The sequence below is a fragment of the Leptodactylus fuscus genome, chromosome 2 (assembly GCF_031893055.1).
Source record: "Leptodactylus fuscus isolate aLepFus1 chromosome 2, aLepFus1.hap2, whole genome shotgun sequence".
NCBI classification, from domain to species: domain Eukaryota; kingdom Metazoa; phylum Chordata; class Amphibia; order Anura; family Leptodactylidae; genus Leptodactylus; species Leptodactylus fuscus.
The window spans coordinates 103,674,561-103,686,104 of NC_134266.1; the positions used below are offsets into that span (position 1 = coordinate 103,674,561).

The 11,544-nt window shown below is 42.0% G+C and overlaps 1 protein-coding gene across 1 annotated transcript in view; it reads left to right on the top strand.

Annotated features, from left to right (window-relative positions):
- Positions 1 to 11,544, top strand: part of CACNA1S (calcium voltage-gated channel subunit alpha1 S) — a 676,496-nt gene that overhangs the window by 583,842 nt on the left and 81,110 nt on the right. The gene's annotated exons all lie outside the window — the stretch shown is intronic.

Sequence of the window (11,544 nt, forward strand, 5' to 3'; positions counted from 1 at the left end):
TACAGGGGTGGTCTATGTGGTGTCATGCTCCTGCGGGCTCCAGTATGTTGGCAAAACAACAAGGGAGTTCCGCAGGAGGATTCGTGAGCACATTAATGACACTTTACGTGAGGAACCAACCTCTATTTCAAAACACATCAGAAAGATGCATGGTGGGGATGTAGGTTGCCTCTGTTTTTAGGGCATTGAAAGCGTCATACCATCACCCAGAGGAGGTAATTTTGATAGAAAAGTGATCCAACGTGAGACGAGATGGATCTTCCTAATGGATTTGGTGCATCCAAAGGGCCTTAACGAGTATATCTCGTTTGCATCTTTCATTTAATTCAATATATTTGAATGTACAATCCTAATTATTGTGAGTAATGAAACTTTGATTATAGCCCATTATGGGGTACCCCACTTTGCCTCTAAAAATACCCCAATTAGTACCCCATTATTATCCCACCATTCCTTCTGGATTTATGAGTTAGGGTATGGTTGTTGTCACTCCTGGATATAATGAGTCTATCTAGATATCCAGTAGGGATATATGTTTAGAGGTTTTTTTTTTTTGCCAATAATACAACTATGGCTCCTGGTTGTTATCTCTTTCTCTTATGGTAGAGTTGGAAGGGACCTCAAGGGCCATCGGGTCCAACCCCCTGCGAGTGCAGGTTTTCCTAAATCATCCCAGCTATATGTTTATCCAGATTCCGCTTGAAGATTTCCATTGATGGAGCGCCCACCACCTCTCGGGGCAGCCTATTCCACTCTCTCACTAACCCTCATTGTCAGAAAGTTTTTCCTAATGTCTAATCTGTATCTCTTTCCCTTTAGTTTCATCCCATTGCTTCTTGTACTTCCTTGTGCTAATGAGAATAGGATAGATCCCTCTGCACTGTGACTACCTTTCAGATATTTGTAGACTGCTATTAAATCTCCCCTCAGCCTTCTCTTCTGCAAACTAAACAATCCCAATTCTTTTAGCCGCTCCTCATAGGACATGGTTTGCAGACCTTCCACCATTTTGGTTGCTCTTCTCTGGACTTGCTCCAATATATCAATGTCTTTCTTGAATTGAGGCGCCCAAAACTGTACACAGTATTCCAGGTGTGGTCTGACCAGGGAAGAGTACAGCGGAATAATGACCTCTCTTGATCTAGATTCAATGCTTGTCTTAATACATCCCAGAATTTTATTCGCCTTTTTTGCAGCAGCACCGCACTGTTGGCTCATGTTGAATTTGTGATCTACTATTATGCCCAAGTCCTTTTCCCCTATGCTATCACTTAGTTCTATTCCTCCCATACTATATATGTTTTTTACATTTCTGTTACCCAGATGTAGAACTTTGCATTTGTCAATGTTAAATACCATTTTGTTCGCCTCAGCCCATTGTTCCAGTGTGTCTAAGTCCTTTTGAATACACTCTCTCTCCTCTCTAGTGTTGGCTATTCCTCCTATCTTCGTATCATCTACAAATTTTATGAGTTCCCCAATAATTCCATCGTCCAGATCATTTATAAAGATGTTAAAAAGTACTGGGCCCAGAACAGAGACCTGCGGCACCCCGCTTTTGACTTTCTTCCAGTTCGATGTGTAGCCATTTAGTATTACTCGTTGTGCCCGATCATTAAGCCAGTTGTGAATCCACCTAACTGATTTTTTGTCAAAGCCATACTTAATCATTTTTTCAATAAGAAGGTTATGTGATACTTTATCAAATGCCTTACTGAAGTCAAGATATACTATGTCCACGGAATTCCCTTGGTCCAACTATTCAGTGATTTTGTTGTAGAAGGAAATCAGGTTAGTCTGACAAGATTTATTGGTCATAAAGCCGTGCTGGCTCTGGTTAATTAATGCCTTCCCATCCAGGTACCGAAGTAAATGTTCCTTGACAATTTGCTCAAAGATTTTTCCTGCTATCGAGGTCAGACTTACCGGTCTGTAATTTCCTGGATCGTCCCTTTTCCCCTTTTTGTAGATGGGGACAACATTTGCCCTTTTCCAATCTAAAAGGACCACTCCTGTTTCCCATGACTTACCGAAGATTATAGCAAGGGGTTCTGTTATTTCCTCAGCTATCTCTTTCAGGACTCTAGGGTGTAAATCATCTGGTCCTGGGGACTTGGTTTCCTGTAACTTGGCTAAGTGCTCTCTTACCAGACCTTCGCTTATAGTCAGCTTGGAGTCCTCCTTCCCCTCATCTCCATCACCATTAATGTCGATATTTCCATTAGTTTCTTGGGAGAAGACGGATACAAAATATGAATTTAGTAGCTCTACCTGCTGTTCCACCATGTTAACTGTTTCTCCTTTGTCATTATTCAAGACTCCAATGGTCTCCTTCACTTTTCTTTTGCTTTTAACATATCCCCAAAATCCTTTTACCTTACTCTTTGCCTCTTTTGCAAGCTTCAATTCGTGTTCAGCCTTAGCTCCTTTGATGCTTGTCTTGCAGAGTTTGCAGACTGCTGTGTACTCTTCCTTAGGTATAGTTCCCATCTTCCACTTTTTGTATGTTTCCTTTTTCCTTTTTAGCAGGTTATGTAATTTTTTGGTCATCCATCCTGATATTTTTAGGTGCTTCCCATTTTTCTTCCTTCTAGGTATTGTTAGTTCCTGTGCTTTAATGATTTCCCTACGGAAGATTTCCCACCCTTCATGTGCATTTTTGTGCTTAAGAATTTTGCACCATGGAATTCTGCTAACCCTTGCCTTCAGGCTCTTGAAGTCTGCCCTGCTAAAGTCGAGCCTTGAAGTCTGTGTCTTCTCAGGTCTTCTTCTTCTTGCAACCCCAAACTCAAGGATAGCATGATCGCTGAATCCCAGTGTCCCTGCTACCCGTAGTCCCTTAAACATGTGCTCTTTGTTGGTTAGGACTAGGTCCAAAATGAATGTTCCTCTCGTGTTTTCTTCTACTAGCTGGGCAATGAAGTTGTCTGCTAGAGAGGATAAAAATTTGATGGAGCCTTTACTCTTGGCTGTGTGGGTTTCCCAATGAATGTCAGGGTAATTGAAGTCTCCCATGATCACTATTTCATGTTTCTTTGAGAGCGTGGTCATTTGCTGTGAAAAAATCTCATCCATGTCTTCTGTCTGTCCTGGTGGTCTGTAATAAATGCCTAGTATGATGTCCTTATCATTGTTTTTCCCTTGAATTACTACCCAAATAATTTCCAGTAGATTATCATTCTGTAAAACTGTAATTTCTGTGGAGATGTGTTCTTTTTTAACATACAATGCAACTCCACCCCCTCTTTTATTAGCTCTATTCTTTTTGAATAAGTTGTATCCTTCCATGTGTATGTTCCAATCATGCATGTCGTTCCACCAGGTTTCTGTGATGCCGATGACGTCATAGTTTTCCTTGTGTATCATCAGCTCTAGTTCTCCTTGTTTGTTTCCCATACTTTGTGCGTTTGTGTAAAAACATTTCAGATTGTGCTCTGTTGTATCCTTTTTCGTAATTTCCTTCTGAGTATCCTGTCTTGGGTCCTCTTTATCACATCTAGTAACCTTGTTTAGTATGTCTTTTAGCTGCATGTTCTTGTCTTTCTTTTTTCTTCCCATCCCCTCTTCTTCTAGTTTAAAGCCCTTCTGATGAGTGTGGCAAGTCTTCTGGCAAATATGTTTTTCCCAGGTTCTGTGAGATGTATCCCGTCTCTAGCAAGGAGTCCATCGTAGAGGTAATTCACGCCATGGTCCAAAAATCCAAATCCTTGCTCTCGACACCACCGTCGAAGCCAGGTGTTTACCTCTAGTATTCTATTCCATCTCCTGATGCCATGACCATCAACTGGGAGGATTGATGACAATTGTTGATTGGGGCTCTGTTGATATCTGTGTTACCTGGAGGTACCCTCTTGTTACATTGTTAGGAACCCCTAGTGGTCGGTGACTCTGAATGTTGGTCCCATGTTTTTTCCTCTTATGAGTATATTGATTGCCCTTTGCCATCTTAGCCTTGGGTGCTGCTGGGAGATTTTTTTGGGGGTTGCCCTTCTAGTTAGATCTACTTACCTTTACAGTCCTATGAAAAAGTTTGGGCACCCCTATTAATCTTAATCATTTTTAGTTCTAAATATTTTGGTGTTTGCAGCAGCCATTTCAGTTTGATATATCTAATAACTGATGGACACAGTAATATTTCAGGATTGAAATGAGGTTTATTGTACTAACAGAAAATGTGCAATATGCATTAAACCAAAATTTGACCGGTGCAAAAGTATGGGCACCTCAACAGAAAAGTGACATTAATATTTAGTAGATCCTCCTTTTGCAAAGATAACAGCCTCTAGTCGCTTCCTGTAGCTTTTAATCAGTTCCTGGATCCTGGATAAAGGTATTTTGGACAAACAATTCAAGTTCAGTTAAGTTAGATGGTCGCCGAGCATGGACAGCCCGCTTCAAATCATCCCACCATTCCAAGAAAAACACTTGCTACCCACTGTAAAATTTGGTGGAGGTTCCATCATGCTTTGGGGCTGTGTGGCCAATGCCGGCACCGGGAATCTTGTTAAAGTTGAGGGTCGCATGGATTCCACTCAGTATCAGCTGATTCTTGAGAATAATGTTCAAGAATCAGTGACGAAGTTGAAGTTACGCCGGGGATGGATATTTCAGCAAGACAATGATCCAAAACACCACTCCAAATCAACTCAGGCATTCATGCAGAGGAACAATTACAATGTTCTGGAATGGCCATCCCAGTCCCCAGACCTGAATATCATTGAACATCTGTGGGATGATTTGAAGCGGGCTGTCCATGCTCGGCGACCATCTAACTTAACTGAACTTGAATTGTTTGTCCAAAATACCTTTATCCAGGATCCAGGAACTGATTAAAAGCTACAGGAAGCGACTAGAGGCTGTTATCTTTGCAAAAGGAGGATCTACTAAATATTAATGTCACTTTTCTGTTGAGGTGCCCATATTTTTGCACAGGTCAAATTTTGGTTTAATGCATATTGCGCATTTTCTGTTAGTACAATAAACCTCATTTCAATCCTGAAATATTATTGTGTCCATCAGTTATTAGATAGATCAAACTGAAATGGCTGTTGCAAACACCAAAATATTTAGAACTAAAAATGATTAAGATTAATAGGGGTGCCCAAACTTTTTCATAGGACTGTATCTTCCACTGCTTCATGTAGGGCTGACAGATTGTTACCGCAATGTGCGGTCTGGTTTCTATTTACACGCGTCCTGCATTGCCTAGTTACGCCCCGGTTGTCTCCTTTGAGCGGGATGGACCTTGGTTGATGTCATAGGGGTGGCGCTAGTGACGTAACTGGTCACGCCCCCGGTGACGTGGAATCAAGAGGTGGAGCCTAGGGTTTATAAACCCAGCTCCATAAAGCGCTTGCCACGGTCAAAAACTATGACCGACTGAGCGTATCATACACAAAGCTCGTTATTTAGCGCTACATGAACCAGCACGTTCTTTTAGTAAGCCTCTGATGATACTGGCACTTGCCAAAATAGCCAGTGGAAATGCATCAGGCTAATTTTTTTGTTTATTTTTGCACTTGTGTGTGTGTCTACTGTTATGGGTTCCAGTCTGTTTACTATTAGCTGAATACCCCAATGCCTGAGACTAGTTCAATTCGAGCATAGCAATGACACTCCCCTCCCGGTCAGCTGTATGTACAGTTATGGCCAAAAGTTTTGAGAATGACACAAATATTATATTTTCACATGATCTGCTGCCCTCTGGTTTTTATGTGTGTTTGTCAGATGTTTTTATCACATACAGAAATATAATTGCAATCATATTATGAGTAACCAAAGCTTATATTGACAGAATGAGTTAATGCAGCAAGTCAATATTTGCAGTGTTGACCCTTCTTCTTCAGGACCTCTGCAATTCTCCCTGGCATGCTCTCAATCAACTTCTCGACCAAATCCTGACTGATAGCAGTCCACTCTTGCACAATCAATGCTTGCATTTTGTCAGAATTTGTAGGTTTTTGTTTGTCCACCCGTCTCTTGATGATTGACCACAAGTTCTCAATGGGATTAAGATCTGTGGAGTTTCCAGGCCATGGACCCAAAATCTCTGTTTTGTTCCCTAAGCCATTTAGTTATCACCTTTGCTTTATGGCAAGGTGCTCCATCTTGCTGGAAAAGACATTGTTGATCGCCAAACTGCTCTTGGACAGTTGGGAGAAGTTGATCTTGGAGGACATTCTGGTACCATTCTTTATTCATGGCTGTGTTTTTAGGCAAGACTGTGAGAGAGCTGATTCCCTTGGCTGAGAAGCAACCCCACACATGAATGGTTTCAGGATGCTTTACAGTTGGCATGAGACAAGACTGGTGGTAGCGCTCACCTCGTCTTCTCCGAATAAGCTGTTTTCCAGATGTCCCAAACAATCGAAAAAAGGGATTCATCAGAGAAAATGACTTTAGCCCAGTCCTCAGCAGTCCACTCCCTGTACCTTTTGCAGAATATCAGTCTGTCCCTGATGTTTTTTCTGGAAAGAAGTGGCTTCTTTGTTGCCCTCCTTGAGACCAGGCCTTGTTCCAAGAGTCTCCGCCTCACAGTGCGTGCAGATGCACTCACACCTGCCTACTGCCATTCCTGAGCAAGCTCTGCACTGCTGGTAGCCCGATCCCGCAGCTGAAACACTTTTAAGAGACAGTCCTGGTGCTTGCTGGTCTTTCTTGGACACCATGGAGCCTTTTTGCCAACAATGGAACCTCTCTCCTTGAAGTTCTTGATGTTGCGATAGATTGTTGACTGAGGTGCAATCTTTCTATCTGTGATACTCTTCCCTGTTAGGCCATTTTTGTGCAGTGCAATGATGACTGCACGTGTTTCTTTAGAGATAACCATGATTAACAGAAGAGAAACAATGATGCCAAGCACCAGCCTCCTTTTAAAGTGTCCAGTGGTGTCATTCTTACTTAATCATGACAGATTGATCTCCAGCCCTGTCCTCCTCAACACCCACACCTGTGTTAATGGAGCAATCACTGAAACAATGTTAGCTGGTCCTTTTAAGGCAGGGCTGCAATGATGTTGAAATGTGTTTTGGGGGATAAAGTTCATTTTCTAGGCAAATATTGACTTTGCAAGTAATTGCTGTTAAGCTGATCACTCTTTATAACATTCTGGAGTATATGCAAATTGCCATTAGCAAAACTGAAGCAGTAGACTTTGTAAAAAATAATATTTGTATCATTCTCAAAACTTTTGGCCATGACTGTACTGGATGTATGTTACAGATCACATATTGATTTTGTATGTTGTGCGTCCTGGTGATCCAAATTGACCTAGTATTAAACATAGGTGATGTATGGCTTGTAACATCTACTCACTGAAGCCATAGACATAGTCTATTGGACTTGTGGATCCTTGGAGCAATTGAGCGACACTTCAAACAGCTACATATTCAATATCTCTAGGATATGGGTGCTTAGTAGTATACTTACCTAATAGCTGGGGGGATTGATCTGTGAATAAAACCACACTCACATTTGGGAACGTATTTATTATCACTGTTGAAATTGAAACTTTTAACTGAATATTATTAAAAGTTATATTTTAGTGTACACTAAATCCCACTTGAGAATTTTTTTTTGTGCTTTATACATTGTACACATACCCTTTTGACCCTTTTTTTTTGTTAATTTAGTGTGGGTGTTCAATATCCAGACATGGCAGGTTTTTTTGTCAGGAACAATTAATCATGATAAGTGGTTAAATGATACCAAGGAAGCTTTCTCGGAGGTTGATCTCCAAAGTCAAACAGCAGTCCTTGGTTCTATATCAAAAAGAGTACCCAAAAGAATATATTCAAGTTTTACGTGCCCAAATTGTGAAACAAAAAAGAAAGGATAGGTAGGTAACTATCAGGGACGTATTAAAAATAACTTTTATTGATATATATTAAAGGCACAAAATGTCCAAAAACGTATTAAATCAAAATTAATGATAGTAAAAAACCACCAAAATCAACGGTGATATTATGACAACTCTCCCAGGAAGGGGAAGGGGGGTAGGGATATGGACACCCTGCACAGTATAAACTAATCCCTCACTAGGAGTATATCTCTATCACTACTGTGGATGGTTTAATAAGGGGGAGTACAGGAACAACAGCCCTGTCTAAGCTGCCTTCATTGTTTGTTAGACCCAGCAGCAATTCACTTCACTGTTTATTCCATGTCCATAAACTAAAGCTACAAAGCATTACTTTGTTTGTTTAAACACTAGAGCTCTTTGCTGTGTATTTTAATTGCCTGAAGCAGACTTCCTACAGACTAAATGCAAAGTTAAATTGCCTTTGCTGCAGGTAAATAACAGATTAGATTCTCTCATCTGTCAAGGCTAAATGAATTGTCAAGATTAGATTGCCAGACTCATTTCTACATACTGACACCTTCCCTATCAGCATGAATCATCAGAGGCTTAGATTGTACACAGGAGATCAACTGACCACTATAATAATTTCATTAGCATCTCTTAGTTCACCTCCCGCTCCCTCCCTCGGCATTGATGTTTAGCCAAAGGGGAATACGAGAAAATGCCGAGTTTAAATTTACAGGGCCCCGCCCCCTATCTTGCAATGTACCCAATCAGCATACATGAGCCAGGCCGACAATACTGACGGCCATCATGTGGCGTCACGCCTTTATTGTGCATGCACAGGCAAGCACCAATCAGAAGTCGGAGGTGTGTTGTAGCTCCGTCTAGTCGATTCCGCCCCTTGCTTCGTATTATTATCTCTCTATATTATAAAAATGAATTCTTGTCTATTTGTCCGTCCGTCTGTTCTCTAATGCAAACCAAACGACTGGACCAATCTTCACCAAATTTGGTACAGAGATACTTCAGGTATCTGGGAAGGTTTAAGACGAGACTCCAACTTGCTTGGACATACCGTTGCTGAGATACAGCATTCCAAACACAATGCCCCCCCCCCCTCCCCAATACAAACCTGCAAGTCTTTCACTCATATTCCAACTGCAATACACACGGTCACTCCACATGCACAATACAACACTGATATCCAAACTGAGATACACGCTTCAGAGGATTAGATACACAGATCAGCACACAGTATCACACGCCATAGGATTAGATACACGTATCTGCACACAGTCCCACACACCAGAGGATTAAATACGCGCTTCTGCACACAGTTCCACATACTGAAGGATTAGATATGAGCGTCTGCACACGGTTCCACGTGCCAAAGGATTAGATACACGCGTCTGCACACAGTACCACACTCCAGGGGATTGGATACACGTGTCTGAACAGAGTACCACATTCCAATGGATTGGATACACGCATCTGCACACAGTTCCACACACCAGAGCATAAGATATGCACCTCTGCACACAGTACCACACGCCGTAGGATTAGATACGCGCCTCTTTACACAATACCACACAGGGTAGGATTAGATACGTGTGTCTGCACACAGTACCACACTTTGGAGGATTAGATACATGCCTCTGCACACATTACCACAATCCAGAGAATTAGATATGTGTCTCAGCACACAGTACCACACGGGGGAGGATTATATATTCACGTCTGCACACAGTACCACATGTCGTAGGATTAGATATGCGCATCTACACACAATTCCACACGTCGTAAGATTAGATATGGGCGTCTTCACACAATACCACACAGGGGAGGATTAGATACATGCGTCTGCACACAGTACCATACGCCGGGGTATTGGATACATGCGTCTGTACACAAAACCACATGCCAGAGGATTGGATATGCGCATCTGAACACAGTTCCTTACAACAGAGGATTAGATAAGCACGTCTGCACACAGTACCACATGCCGTAGGATTAGATATGCACGTCTGCTTACAGTTCCACACGCCAGAGGATTAGATACGCGTGTCTTCACACAGTTGTACACGCCATAGGATTAAATACACGCGTCTGCATACAGTACCACGTGCTGTAGGATTAGATCCTCGCATCTACACACAGTTCCACATGCCGTAGGATTAGATACACGACTCTTCACACAATACCACACGGGAGGATTAGATACGTGCGTCTGAACACAGTACCACACTTTGGAGGATTAGATACATGCCTCTGCACACAGTACCACATACCAGAGAATTAGATATGTGTCTCAGCACACAGTACCACACAGGGGAGGATTAGATATGTGCATCTGCACACAGTTCTACATGCCAGAGTATTAGATACACGTGTCTGTACACAGTACCACACGTCAGAGGATTAGATACGCACGTCTGCACTCAGTACCAAATGCCGTAAGATTAGATATGCACGTCTGCACACAGTTTCACTTTCCGGAGGAGTAGATATGTGCATCTGCACACAGTACCACACCAACAAGGATTAGATACTTTCATCTAAACACAGTACTACACGGGGAAGGACTAGATACAGCTTTACTCCAGGTATCCATAACAACTGATCACAGGTTTTTCACTGACATGAAAAATGAGATACACATAATCACATGACGCTTATGGACATACACACAAACAACATACAAAATACACCAGTGCAAAATTGGACAATTCTTATGGGGCCACTACACAAACATAAAATGTAATATATCCGTGCGAAGCCGGGTCCTCCCTCTAGTATTTTTATATATAGGAGATCTATATCAATCTGGGGTTTGGGATCCTATTGTATATGCAGTGGTTTGATAGGTTATTATTGGACTTAATTATTATTTTTGATTATGGTCGGGGGAATTCCCTTTCTTCAGCCCCTTTCTGGTTATGAATGCGGTATCTTGTATGGTATTCTGATCCTGTCTAGGGAGACACGTATGAGGTGTTGTTACTCTAGGTCCCTTGTGGTTGGAATCATCTATTACCTTATGTCCTAATCCTCTTCTGGGGGGGTTCTGGTGTCTGTTATATGATCATGGTGTTTTGGATGTTCATCAGGTCAAATACTTACCTGTATAGATATTTCCTCTGTAACGTAGTATTGTTGTGAGTTATAGAGAGGCATGGGCTTGTATTGGAATAAGAGCAGCCTTCCTTGCAGCTCTATTGGCTTGTCGAGGCCATTCAGTGAATAGGAAGCAAGGGGCAGAGTCGGCTAGACGGAGCTACAACACACCTCTGACTTCTGATTGGTGCTTGCCTGTGCATGCACAATAGAGGCGTGACGTCACATGCCAGCCATCAGTATTGTCGGCCTGGCTCATGTATGCTGATTGGGTACATTGCAAGATAGGGGGCGGGGCCTTGTAAATTTAAACTCGGCATTTTCTCGCTCCCCCTTTGGCTAAACATCAATGCCGGGGGAGGGAGCAGGAGGTGAACTAAGAGACGCTAATGAAATTATGATAGTGGTCAGCTGATCTCCTGTGTACAATTTAAGCCTCTGATGATTCATGCTGATAGGGAAGGTGTCAGTATGTTGAAACTCGTCAGCAATCTAATCTTGGCAATTTATTTAGCCTTTAGCGAATCTAGGCTGTTATTTACCTGCACAAAGGCAATTCAATTTTGATATGTTAATTAGCCTTCAGGCAGGCCAGTGTACCTGGACACTTTGCATTTAGTCTGTAG